Genomic DNA, 13,059 nt, shown 5'->3' on the forward strand with positions numbered 1-13,059 from the left:
ATATCTTGATCAACAAGGCATGACCAGTCTACATATATCAGTATAGATATCAGAAAGTCACATAAAAAAAAATGGTATTTCTTATCTAACAGAGCGTAAGAGATCTTCCTATAACCATACACGTGCCGAAAGTCAAATATACTATGAGCAAGGGGAAGACAGAAAACAATTGGACACTAGAGGGGGACAGACTGGGACAGTAGGAAAGGTGGGGGAGACAGATGTAGGAAATTAAAACGGTCAAAAAAAGAATGGGGGGGGGGCAGCAAAGCCTGATATTCCGAGGTGTCCTGGAACACAAACCACAGGGTCCAAGAGGTAATGAAGGCCTTGTGGGTGTTTCTCAAGACAGCTGTCAGTTCCTCCATTCTCTGGATGTCTTCCACATTGTGAACCCAAAGATCTACAGGAGGTGGGAAGGTGGACTTCCATCTTGCTGGTATTCAGGCCCGAGCAGCACTAACCAAATGAAGCAATCCGAGAAGAATAGCAAAAATAAACCAGGGGTATTTGGTATGGAAAATCGACTACCAGAACTGTCTAAGTTTACTACAATGCCAGAAGATATGAATCAGAGAGCCTTGCGCTGACTCACAACGCCAGCACAATGGGGAGGCAGAAGGAAACATTTTATGAAGACGGGTCTGTGGCAGGCGCAGCACTATGAAGTGCCTTTTGCGCTGTGGCATTAGAAGAATTCTAATATCTCTGACTTTTAGTCTAACCAGACTGTCTGTTACTCTGTAATTCCTCTAGCGCCGTTCTATAGAAACAGTAGGTTTAAAGAGCACACCAAATGCTTCAAATAACTTTTTTATTAACTTTAACTTTTCTTCATATATAACACTGCCGCCTCCGCAGAAGATAACACGTGTTGCATAAAGATTCAGAAAATGGCGGTATGCATAAAATGGTGCTTCAACTGTTAAATTTTGTCATTCAAAATAAGATGGTGGATATATTTCTCTCTTGATTATCTGTACTCTCACTTTAAGTTATTTAAGCACTTTATGATATCTCTGAGAGGTATATCTGAGGTCTAACTAATAGTTCACTTGCTGAATTTGGTCGCAATTTGCAGTATGCAGTTAGCAGTAACTATTTGCAGGTTGGTTAAATATGATCTGGTATGGTTGTATGCCATTTGGATTGCAATATGGAATTTGAATTGTGAACTTTGTAGTTTGCAATTGGTGGAACTATTTTGGCCTCTTGCTTCCAAAAACTCAGCTCTTAGTGGAGTGTGTGTCTGTTCAGCTCCTCTCTCTGGTGAATAATGATTCCAGCAGCTCCTGCTAGAGGGATTTCCCACACAGGCTGTGTGTGAGGCTGGCTGTAATTGGTAAAAACTCCTGCTGTGTGTGAGGCTGGCTGTTATTGGTCTAGACTCCTGCCCAGCAACAACAGTTTAACTCTATGCTTTCTGTTGTTTCTGCTTTGTCATTAAGCTTACCTCACATCCATATAATGAATCTTAAAGGCATATTATCTTTTCTGCTTCAGTGAACACAATATATAACAGTTATGACATCCAAACATGAAGTCACTGTAAATAACTCTGCTTTTGTCTTTAACACACAAACATAGGAACTGTATTCTGTATTAAGGTTATTGGCAGGTCTGGCTGTATAAACATATAAGCTATTGTGACAGTCCGTCTTGCAAGCTCACCTTGCCAGGGGTGAAGGGTAGGGGGGAATAGTCAGTCTTTTACGCACAAGGAGGACTCAGGAGACAGAAGTGCATTTAAACTGGCGTCCGGCCAGTTTTATTTCCACAGGTTGCATAAAACAAAATCATAAACACAACACCTAACCTTGCCCAGGCTCTAACTAAACAGTAGGTCCCTCTCTAGGACGTGGCTGAGCTAGCCTCAGTCCACCCAAAATAGACACACAGTCTGAACAGCAACCTGTGATACTTGCGGTTTTCCTTGCTCTGGACCTTCAGGGTCTCTCAGAGAGATATGGCTTCTCTCACTCCCAGGAAGTTCTGAGCAAGTGTGCTGCCAGCCTAGTTATCTAGGTCTCATCAGGACCCAGGCTTAGGTTTTTAACCCTTTCCTAAATAGCTTTCCTCAGCATATGTTAGGAACCTGGGAGACACATATACACCCTCAATTACTTCACCCTGTGAGACACCACACTATATTAGCAACCTAGGACAGGTCTTAGCTGGTCAGCTACAGGGTCGGTACATAATACCATCTAGACAGTATTTTGTAACCTGCTTCCTGGAATTTGCTAGCTATCGAGGATTTGTGTGTGAGACGGTATAGTCTTGGCCACTGGTCAGAGGGGGTGTCCATTTCTAGATCAGAGGCCCATCTGTCAATGTAGGGAGGGCGGAAATCCAAGTGGGGCGTTGTCACGGCGGACGTGCACTCAGTATAAACAATAACACACCAACCAGGCTCTGGACGAGAGACAGGGGAAGGGTCACCTCCTAGTAAATCCCTGACCTCTTTTCCTGCACTGCTCAGCCCACAGTCAGACCTTAAAGGTAGGTGTGCTGTGTCCTCCAGCCTGGACTGACCAAACCCTGAACTCCCTGAGATGGTGAAGTGGGGAGAAAGGAGCAGCCTGCTCGCACAGAACCTGGATGGGCTAGATGAAACAAACAACCAAACTAGAAATGCCACTTATCTCTGAGAGCAGGAACAGACAGCCAACCTTTCCTCCAAACTTCCCAGACCAAAATGATCAGTATAATCCGCTCAGAGCACTTAGCTGGAGACCATTTAAACTAATGACTCCACCCAGTGCACCTGATGAGAGGCGGATCCAGCACGACACAAAAACAAATACTAAACTCGTGCTGCTATCCTGGCCGACCTCCGCACATCGTCAGAGTGGGGCATGACAGGCGTCACCAAAGCCTATAGAATTTAGACAGAGAATGCCGGTATACACCCGTGCCAATACACACTTTTTTCAAAAGGAGTGAGAGGTCTATCAAATCCCAGGGTCGAGGCGATAGTGGAAGGGAAATGGGAGTTGCCTAACTCTCCAAGGCCCCAACACACATGGGTCTGAGAGATTCAGTAGTTCAGGATATGTAAACCATCATCCTGATGTTCTAAAGTAAGGAGCTCAACACTCCCCCCCCCCCCCCCCCCCCCCCCCCCCCTAGGTGCCAAGTCATAAAAAGGGCTAGGGGAACGGCTAGGTGGGAAATCCGGGTGTCCTAGGAATGGGAACAGTGGGGATGGTGAGATTGTGTCCACACTAGCGTTTTTGTGAAATTGAAGTAGGGTAGGGCCTATGGTGGGGTGGGTAGGAATCTGGGACATCACCCAAGGTAAGAGAGCAAGGGGGTACTGGGAACACAGATGTTCAATGGTAACAATTTGCTTAAAAGGAGTGTGACGGCACCAGTCCATGACTCATTGATGCATGGTGGCTGCATAATATTTACAGAGATTGGGTATCTCCAGGCCTCCCCGTTCCTTCGGGGTATGAAGTAAGGAATGGGCCAGCCTCGGTCTCTTACCCACCCAGATAAACCTAAAAAGATCTTGGTGAGCAGTAACAAAGAAACTTGGGGGTAATTTTATGGGGAGGGTTTGAAAGAGGTACAGCAGATGAGGAAGAACATTCATCTTAAATATGGCACAATGACCAAACCATGTGCATAGTCCCTTCGACCATCTATTGAGATCCTCTCTAACCCGACCCAAAAGGGGGGCATAATTCCTGCTGTAAACCTCTTTCAAATCCCTTGGCATCCCGGTCCCCAAGTATCTGACGGCTCCGACTGTCCATCTAATTGGGAGGGAGACGGCTAGGGTGGATTCCAGTGAACTCGCTAACGATATATTTAAAGCCTCTGATTTTTAGAAGTTGATTTTCAGATTGGCTAAAGTGTTGAATGTATTAACCCCTGTGATCAGGTTCAGGAAAGAGGTTAGGGGCCTAGTGATTTTAAACATCAGGTCATCCGCATATGCAGAAATCTTAAATTCCTGGGCACCCACGGAGATGCCTGTAATATTGGGATTCATCCGCACTGTACGGAGCAAGGGCTCTAAGGTAAGAACAAAAATCAAGGGAGAGGGGAGGACAACCCTGGCGGGTCCCGTTTCGTATGTCAAAAGCGGACGCTAATACACCATTAACCTTCGTCGAGGCCTTAGGGGAGGTGTAGAGGGAACGGATCCAGGCCATCATGGAGTCACCTATGCCCACATGCTTTAAAACTGCAAAGAGCCAAAGCCAACTCACTCTATCAAATGCCTTTTCGGCATCCGTGGACAAGAGTCAGAAAAAAGAGCGCTGTAGTTTAGCATGGTGAATCAGGTTCAGCACTTTAATAGTATTATTGCAAGCCACTCTAGATGGAATGAAGCACACTTGGTCAGTATGGATAAGACCAGGTAAAAGAGGAACAAGGCTTGCAAATGTCTTGAATCGGTGCATCAGCCTTTTCCACCCAAGAGGTAGATACTGCTCCTGTCGAATGAGCTGACCATCCAGTAGGTATTGGCTTGCTTAATCCATCTAGCCAATGAACCCTTACTAGTGGATTTTCCTTTGTTTGGTCCTGCAAACTTCACAAATAAGGATGAAGACTTCCTCCACTCCCTCATAGCCTCCAAATAAGCCAACACACATCTTCTAACATCTAGACAATTAAGTTTGACCTCTTTCTGATTCTTAGCGTTGTTACAGAAAAACCGATGGATCACCTTGGGGAGAAAAGCTGGGTCTGGTCTAAGCGTGATTCTGTCTTCCTGAATGGATGTATATGGGGGGCTAATAGACAAAGCCTGAATCTCCCCTATTCTTCTGGTCGAAGTGATGGCTACTAGGAAAACACACTTAAAAGTGAGTACCCTGATGGGGATATTAGAAAGCATCTCAAAGGGTTCTTTTACCAAACTTTGTAATACTAGGCAGGGGGGGGGGACCTTACAGAACCTAGCTGGAATGTCCCCAGAAATGGCCCTGCAAAATCTAATAGCTAAAAGATGAGACACCAGTTTTGTGTCAAACAAGACACTCTAAGCAGCAATTTGCACTTTTAAAGTACTCAAGGACAGACCTTTTTCTAGCCCCTTCTGGAGGTACTCCAAATTCCCCAAAGCTGTACTATCTGGGAAAAAATATCTTGGTTTAATGACCATTCCTTCTGATTTAATGTCTGAAAACTCAAGAAACCCACCTTCCAGTTGTCTATGCCTCTGATATGAAGGGCCGACAGGGATAAAACTCTTCCTTCTATGAAAGAAAAAAATTGAGCATCAATTTTTTATAATTCTTTGGACCGGCTCCCCCACCCGATGGTTTAGATAGGCTACTATGGAACCATTGTCTAACAAAATTGTCGGTTGTGGAGTAAAGGCAGCATTTCCTGCAATGCCAGCAAGACTGCCATCAGTTCCTTCACATTTAAAGAATTATCCCAAGTTGATTCGTCCAAGGAACCCCCTGAAGAATTTTGTCCTGCACATGAGCTCCCCAACCAGACCGACTGGCTTCCGTTGTAACTACCAAGGGGTCTACCACTCTCCAAAAGATTCCCTGAATTAGGTTTTCTGAACAAAGTCACCAGTCTAGAGCTCAGCATGTCTGCTTGGAGATCAAAATTTTGCTGTCTAACTTCTCCTGACCAGGTCTGAAGGATCTCCCATTGAAGGTCCCTGGAATGGGCCTGAGCCCACAGCACCGCCGGCATGCAGGATCTTAACGTACCTAGGATCGATATCCCCTTTCTAATTGACACATATGGTCTCTATATTATTTTCTGTACTACAAACCTTACATTTTGGACTTTGTCCAGGGTCAAAAAAGATCTTTGATATGTTGAGTACAGAAAAATGCCCAGGAATCGCTGTATTTTCTGGAGAATCATTCTGGATTTTTCTGTGTTGATAGTATAACCCAATGACACCAGTGTCTGTATCACTTGTTCCACCTGCGAGAGACAAATTTTCCTAGATTGAGCCACAATTAGAAAGTCGTCAAGGTATGGCACAGAATATCTTTCTCACTTCTGCTATCAGTTTCGTAAAGATGTGGAAACATCCTGAAACTCAGCACCTGGAATTAAAAATGTCTTAATTTTCCCTGCATTTGTAGTGCCACTCTCAGATACTTGTGATGTTCTGGATATATTGGAAGATGGTAGTATGCATCCTTTATATCCAGGACCAACATAAAACAGTTCTTGTAAAGGAGATCCACCACCGACTTCATCATCTCCATTTTATTTTCCTGTACATTAGGGACTTGTTCAGGCTTCTCAGGTTTATGATGGTCCTGTATTCCCCACTTGATTTCTTTACTAGAAAAAGATTGGAATAGAATCATATCCCTTCTTCTGATGGCTGGCAAGGAATAAGGGCCCCTTTTTTGAGTAGCAGTCTCACTTCCTCTTTTAAGTGCCCCTGAGCCGATTGACCTACTTTTGAGATTAAAAATCTCTCTGGAGGAGTAGATCTAAACTCTAGTCTGAAATCTTCTTCCAAAGACTTTAAAGCCCATATGCTGTGGATATTTTTATCCAGGCTAGGTTTGAAAGCCTTCCTACCACCCTGGCATCATTGGGGGTTGTCTTTTTTGGTTGCAGCTGAACTTTAATTTCTGAACAGGAAGACTTTTGCTCTGGAAGTAGAGAACTTCCACTTCTTATCCTTTTTATTTGGGCTCCTCTCCCAACAAGAAAATCTTCTGCCTTGTCGAAAGGAGTTATTCTGCCCCCAAAAGCTAAAGCTTCTTTCTATCCTATGCTTTCTCCAGAATATCATCAAGAGCTGGCCGAAATAAGTATTTGCCCTCACACAGAACATTACAAAGGCAGTTTTTAGACACCACATCCTTTGACCAATGTTTTAGCCACAAGGCCCTATGGGCCGAGTTAGCAAGGGAAGAGGCACAGGCAGATAACCGGACTGCATCCGCAGATGCATCTGCCAAAAAAATCTACTGCTTTGGCAATGACTAAAACATTTTCCAACAGCTGATCTCTAGGGACTCTGTCTCTTATCTGGGTTTCCCCTTGTTTAACCAATAGAATGAGAGCTCTAGCAGTACATGTAGCTGCTTAAAAGAAGCTCACACTGATTCCCAAGCACATCTAAGAAAGCTATCAGCCTTCGTGTCCATGGCATCATTTAACTGACCTAGGTCATCAAAGGGAAGGGATAATCTATGGGAGACCTTAGCTATAGGTACATAATCTTAGGAGCCCATCCCAGGACAGGGAATCAGCCTCATAAAAGAGGTACTTCAGCTTTACCGAGGAAGGGATAAAGCTATGTTTATCTGGATTCTTATATTCATTAGTGATCATAGCCAACACATTCTTATGAATGAAAAAAACATCTTTTTTTCCTTCTGTCTAGGCCCTCAAACATAACATCCTGTACTGAAGACACTTCTTTTGAATCCTCAATGTTCATCAAGGCCCTAATGGCCTTTAAGAGTTGGTCTATGTCCTCAGACGACGAATCAAAATCAACTTCCCCACTTATACCGCTTGGACCTCTTTATCTGAGCTAGAGATATGCGAATACGCGGGTGCAAGGGGAAACTTGTTATTGCTTCTATGAGAATCTTTTTAGATTTAAGAGCATTACCATCTCTAATTAATTGTTTCAAACATTTCATCATAGAAGGAGATTCTTCTGCTATAGTACTTTCAATGCAGGAACTACAAAGCAATTTAACATAAGAGAGGGCTAGCTTGGGCTTACCCAGCCCACACTCCTTGTGCCTTGTTTTGGAGGATGCCTTTTTTGATTTATCCTGACAAACAACATGCTGAAATAAGTACATACTCTCCAATCCATACCACAGGTGCAGGGGTAAATGGTTCCTTCTGCTCTCCATAATGCTCTGTGATCCTGTATGCTTAGGATCTGGACCTTCTCGAAAAGGATCCTTGGGGCTACCAGCTGGGCTTTTGAATATTATAAAAAAAACGCACGTTCCTCGTGCTTCCCAGTTGAAATCTCGTGGGATCCGGGACTTCACACGTCACCACTTTTGACCACCCTTCCCCAAGATTATGTGTGACACGTGATTTTGGTGACATCACGTGCTCTGGTCTCACGATACAAAGCTTTACACTCGCGATGCCTTACCCACGCTATTCTATAGGGGATCTAGATGGATATCCAGTAAAACGCAAGTACAAGCTTCAGGATGTGTGGAGCGGGGAACTCACCCGACACAAACCCCTACCCAGCTAGCTTATTATCGAGGAGAGAAACTACTCCCCTATTCCTATTGTAAACGTACAATGTTCTGCAGTTATCCTTTTCCTAGGACAGGAAACCTCTGAGGGATGGAGAGGCTCCTTTTTATATCTGCAGGTTTCCTGTCCTGGGAGGCGGACCCTCTCCTGGTGCTCTCATAGGATGATGGAAAAAATCTATCTATTAGCAGCTGTTTACCTCCCCCAACCCCCCCTCCCCTCCCACTACCCCTGATAAGCACTTTTCTCTCAGAAACTTCTCCAGATGGACCAGATGGGAATGGGGGAGCAAGAGCTGAGAAGACAGGGGAGAGACACACAAACAGCCACAGACACTACATACAGGTCAGAACTTCTCTGTAATGTCCCCCATGATCTTGGGGCTGCTAATGATTAAGGGCTCATGCACACGACCAATCTTTTCCGCAAAAAATATAGATCGAAAGCAGACCCATTCATTTTAATAGGGGTGCAAAATATGCAGACAGCATCGGTATATCCGTTCTGTATTACGGACGTTCCATTCCGAAAAAATGCGGAATGCATGCGTACAGTTTTCTTGTTATGCAGGCCCGCGATTTGAGAACTGCAAAAACTGCTACGGCCGCGTGCATGAAGCCTAAGAGAAGGATAGGAAGCAGATTCTTCTCTACTTTCTGTGTGACATATACAGGGGCTAGTCTCCTAAAAATCTTGCAAATAGTTTAAAAAAAAAAATAGCAAAAATGCCAGATATAGCCTTAGTCCTCATGTACACCACTGCCCTACTGATTAAAAGGGTTTTTCATGTTCGATACTAATGGACTATCCTCATTATCTGATTGGTGGCGGTGAGACACCCACATACCGGCCAATCAGCTGTTTTAATAGGCCGCAACACCTATAAGCTCCAACCGCTGTATGGTGGCAGTGCTTGGAACTGCAGCCCAGGCCCATTCACTGTTAATTTACTTGCTATGATCATGAAGGGGTTAAGATATCAATGCTGCACTGATACAATGGTGACGAATGATAGTAATTGTGACCACGAGACGACAACCGGCAGAAATTCAAACTTCAAATCCGCTACAGTGTTAGCTACAGTGGGACACGGGGTTTTGCAGCACAACAACAACGTGAGGTCCGAGCGCCTTATAAAGACACAAAAGGGAGATTCTTACCTCGTCCTGTAAAGCAGCAGTGATCACATGACCAGATGTCATAGCTTCATCTGGAGATGCTAAAAGCCTAGTGGGCTAAAGGACCTTCGGTGATGTCATGACCATGTGACCATGTGTGGGCGGAGTCAGGCTCCAGGCATCTCTGTCTGAGAAAATACAGATTCGTCCTCCTGAGGTCTTAAAGGGAACCTGTCACCGGGATTTTGTGTATAGAGCTGAGGACATGGGTTGCTAGATGGCCGCTAGCTCATCCGCAATACCCAGCCCCCATAGCTCTGTGTGCTTTTATTGTGTAAAAAAAAAATACGTATGCAAATTACCCTGCGATGAGTCCTGTCCCTGAGATGACAGGTTCTCTTTAACCCCTTCAACCCCAGGCCGGTTTTCACCTTCCTGCCCAGGTCATTTTTTTTGAAAATCTGACATGTGTCACTTTAGGTGGTAATAACTTTAAAATGTTTTTACTTATCCAGGCCATTCTGAGATTGTTTTCTCGTCACATATCGTACTTCATGACAGTTGAGTTTAAAAAAATTTTTTTTTTTTTTTTTTTTAAAATACCAAATTTACCCAAAAATTTTAATAATTTGCAAATTTCCAAATTTCAATTTCTCTACTTTTATAATAGATAGTAATACCTCCAAAAATAGTTATTACTTTACATTCTCCATATGTCTACTTCATGTTTGGATCATTTTGAAAATGACATTTTATTTTTTTGGGGACGTTAGAAGGCTTAGAAGTTTAGAAGCAAATCTTGAAATTTTTAACAATATTTCCATAACCCAAATTCTTCAGGACCAGTTCAGTTATGAAGTCCCTTTCTGGGGGTTACATATTAGAAGCCATCCATAAATCACCCCATTTTAGAAACTACATCCCTCAAGGTATTCAAAACAGATTTTACAAACTTTGTTAACCCTTTACGTGCCCCACGAGAATTAAAGGAAAATGGGAATTAAATTTCAAAATGTTACTTTTTTTTAGCAGGATCTAAATTTTAATAAATTTTTATAAATTTTTTCTTAAACGCATTAAGGGTTAACAGCCAAACAAAACTCAAAATCTATTACCCTGAATCTGGGGTTTACGGAAACACCCCATGTGTGCTCAAACACTGAAGTATGGGCGCACAGCAGGCTTCAGAGTGGAAGGAGCACTGTATGGGTTTTGGATAGCGGATTTAGTTGGAATGGTAATTGGGAGCTATGTCCCATGTGAAGACACCCTGAGGTGGCCCTCCAATGGAAACCCCCAAAAAGTCAACCCATTCTGGAAACTACACCCCTCAAGGAATATTTCAAGGTGTGTAGTGAGCACTTTGACCCATCGGGCGTTTCACAGAATTAGGAAAAGCTTGGCTGTGAAAATGAAAAATTAATTTTTTTCCCCCAAAAAGTTGCTTTACACCCAAATTTTTCACTTTTACAAGGGGTAACAGGACAAAATGCACCCCACATTTTGTTCCCCATTTCCCCCCCGAATACGCCAACACCCCATATGTGCTTAAAAAAATTATGTATGGGCGCATGGCAGGGTCCAAAAGGTAAGTAGCGCCATAGGGCTTTTGGAGGACAGATTCTGCAGGATTGGCTTTTGGGAGCTATGTCGCGTAGTCCTGAGGAGGACAGCGAAGTCTTGTCTGTTGGAACTCTGGCACACATGGCTTACTTTGTTATGCTGCCTTTCCAATGACCCTCGCGTTATACGCATTTTGGCCAACACCAATTACTGGTTGACCCCCTCTACAAAGAGAACTTCTCATCTCTCATTCCTGTGGTGGAGAGGACGAGCAAAACGGTGCAATACCTTTGCAGAAGGTCCTTGTGGAAAAATTGTTCCAAAAATTTCCAGCTGACAACGGCACCCTAACCCTGATGCGCGGCCTAGTGACAAGGAGGGAAAAGTTTTGTAAGATGGTAAAGGAGTACATAGCAGACCGTGTCAGCGTCCTCAGTGATCCCTCTGTGCCTTACAACTTTTGGGTGTCCAAGCTGGACACGTGGCACGAACTGGCGCTCTACACCTTGGAGGTGCTGCCCTGCCACCAGCGTTTTGTCAGAGCGGGTATTTAGTGCCGCTGGAGGCATAATAACTGATAAGCGCATCCGCCTGTCAACTGAAAATACTGACAGGTTGACTCTTATCAAAATGAACAAGGCCTGGATTGCCCCTGACGTCTCTACTCCACCAGCGAAAAGCGGCTGAACATAAAGGCACTTTAAATGTGGCTTTTATGGTGTATTGAATACACTGTATTCTCATGCACCCCTTTCACCACAAAAAAGGGTATATGGTTCAATCTTTCTTTTCTCGTCCTCCTCCATCATATCAACATGCTTATTAGGCTGCCCTCGCTCCTAATGTTTTAGAGGGTCAGATCAGCAGCAGACCCTCGCCCCTAATGTTTTTGAGGGTCACCAGCAGCCCATCAATCAGGGTGTGTAGGATGCCCTCCTTTATGTGTAATAAAGGGTGTATTGGAGTGCCGGTTCCTTGTATTTTTTGGCAGCCCTTTCACTTAGTGCATAGGCTTTATGAGTGTAGGAGTCCCACTACCTGAACAATTGTACCACAATGTGAATGAGGCCCTCCTTTATGTGATATACAGGTTGTATCGGAGTGCCTCTTCTTTGTAATTTTTGGCAGCACTTGCACTTTATATACAAGTAAATATACAGGAAAGAATGTTTCCTAACAATTTTTCTTCTAAAATCGATTTTTATCTTCGGTTTGGTGCGTATTATTGTCAGTCTGTAAAAGTTGCATACTACTCGGACAACATCGTTCCCAGCAGCGACCGGGGAGTCCAAGATGCATCCAGACATCCTCCCCATGCTGTTCCCGAACCATTTCAGTGGTGTTTCCATCAATTTCTGACCTTTTCCTATGAACCAGACACCCTCCCCTCTTCAGAGCAGGGGGTGCCTGGTTTAATGCTCGGGTTCTCCCATTGACTTCCATTGTGCTCGGAGCACCCGAGCATCCCGAGGTATCTACCCGAGCACTTTGGTGCTCGATCAACGCTAGTAACTAACCCTTTACACTTTACTATTTACAGTGTGTTTCACTTTTTATTCAGATTTTTTTTAGGAGAAGCAACAAAAAAAAATGTTGAATTGGCCACTTTGTTTTTTTTTCCCCCGTTATTCCGCTTGCTGTGTGGGATACATATTTTTATATTTTGATAGTAAGGGTGTTTTTGGACATGACTATTATTTTATTATTGTATATTTTAATTTAGGGGAAAGGAGATGATCAGAATTTTTATATTTTTATTTTTTAATATTGTTTAAAATCTTCACAGGGCCTGACGGCATGCAATCATCATTTATGATGCTTAGGGCTATTACTACTAAGGATCTTAGCCAGAGGAACGTGTTCTGGCCCCAGGGGCGCATGCTAGCAAGCTTTTTAGCTCTCAGATCTGTGGTTCCATTTGACAACGGCATCTGAGGTTACATCCCCTCAAAACACAAGGGGGCATTGCCTTCTTACTGTAAGAACTGTGAATCTGTGGATGAGGACATGGTTACAGCAGAAACATTGGTCAGTTTTAGATTTTATTAAAATTAAATGAAATTTATGCTAATGAAAATGTGCGAGTCTGACTCCCCCTTTCTAAAATTCGGATCTCGACCTATCCCTTGGTCGAACTTGATGGACTTACCGTATTTTTCGCTTTATAAGGGCACCATGC

The 13,059-nt window shown here is 43.7% G+C and overlaps 1 protein-coding gene across 1 annotated transcript in view; it reads right to left on the reverse strand.

The window, feature by feature from the left end:
* LOC120992102 (oocyte zinc finger protein XlCOF6-like) overlaps nt 1-13,059 on the reverse strand; it is a 770,548-nt gene that overhangs the window by 736,876 nt on the left and 20,613 nt on the right. The window lies entirely within an intron of this gene.

This window comes from Bufo bufo, chromosome 2, assembly GCF_905171765.1.
Source record: "Bufo bufo chromosome 2, aBufBuf1.1, whole genome shotgun sequence".
In the NCBI taxonomy this organism is placed as follows: Eukaryota; Metazoa; Chordata; class Amphibia; order Anura; family Bufonidae; genus Bufo; species Bufo bufo.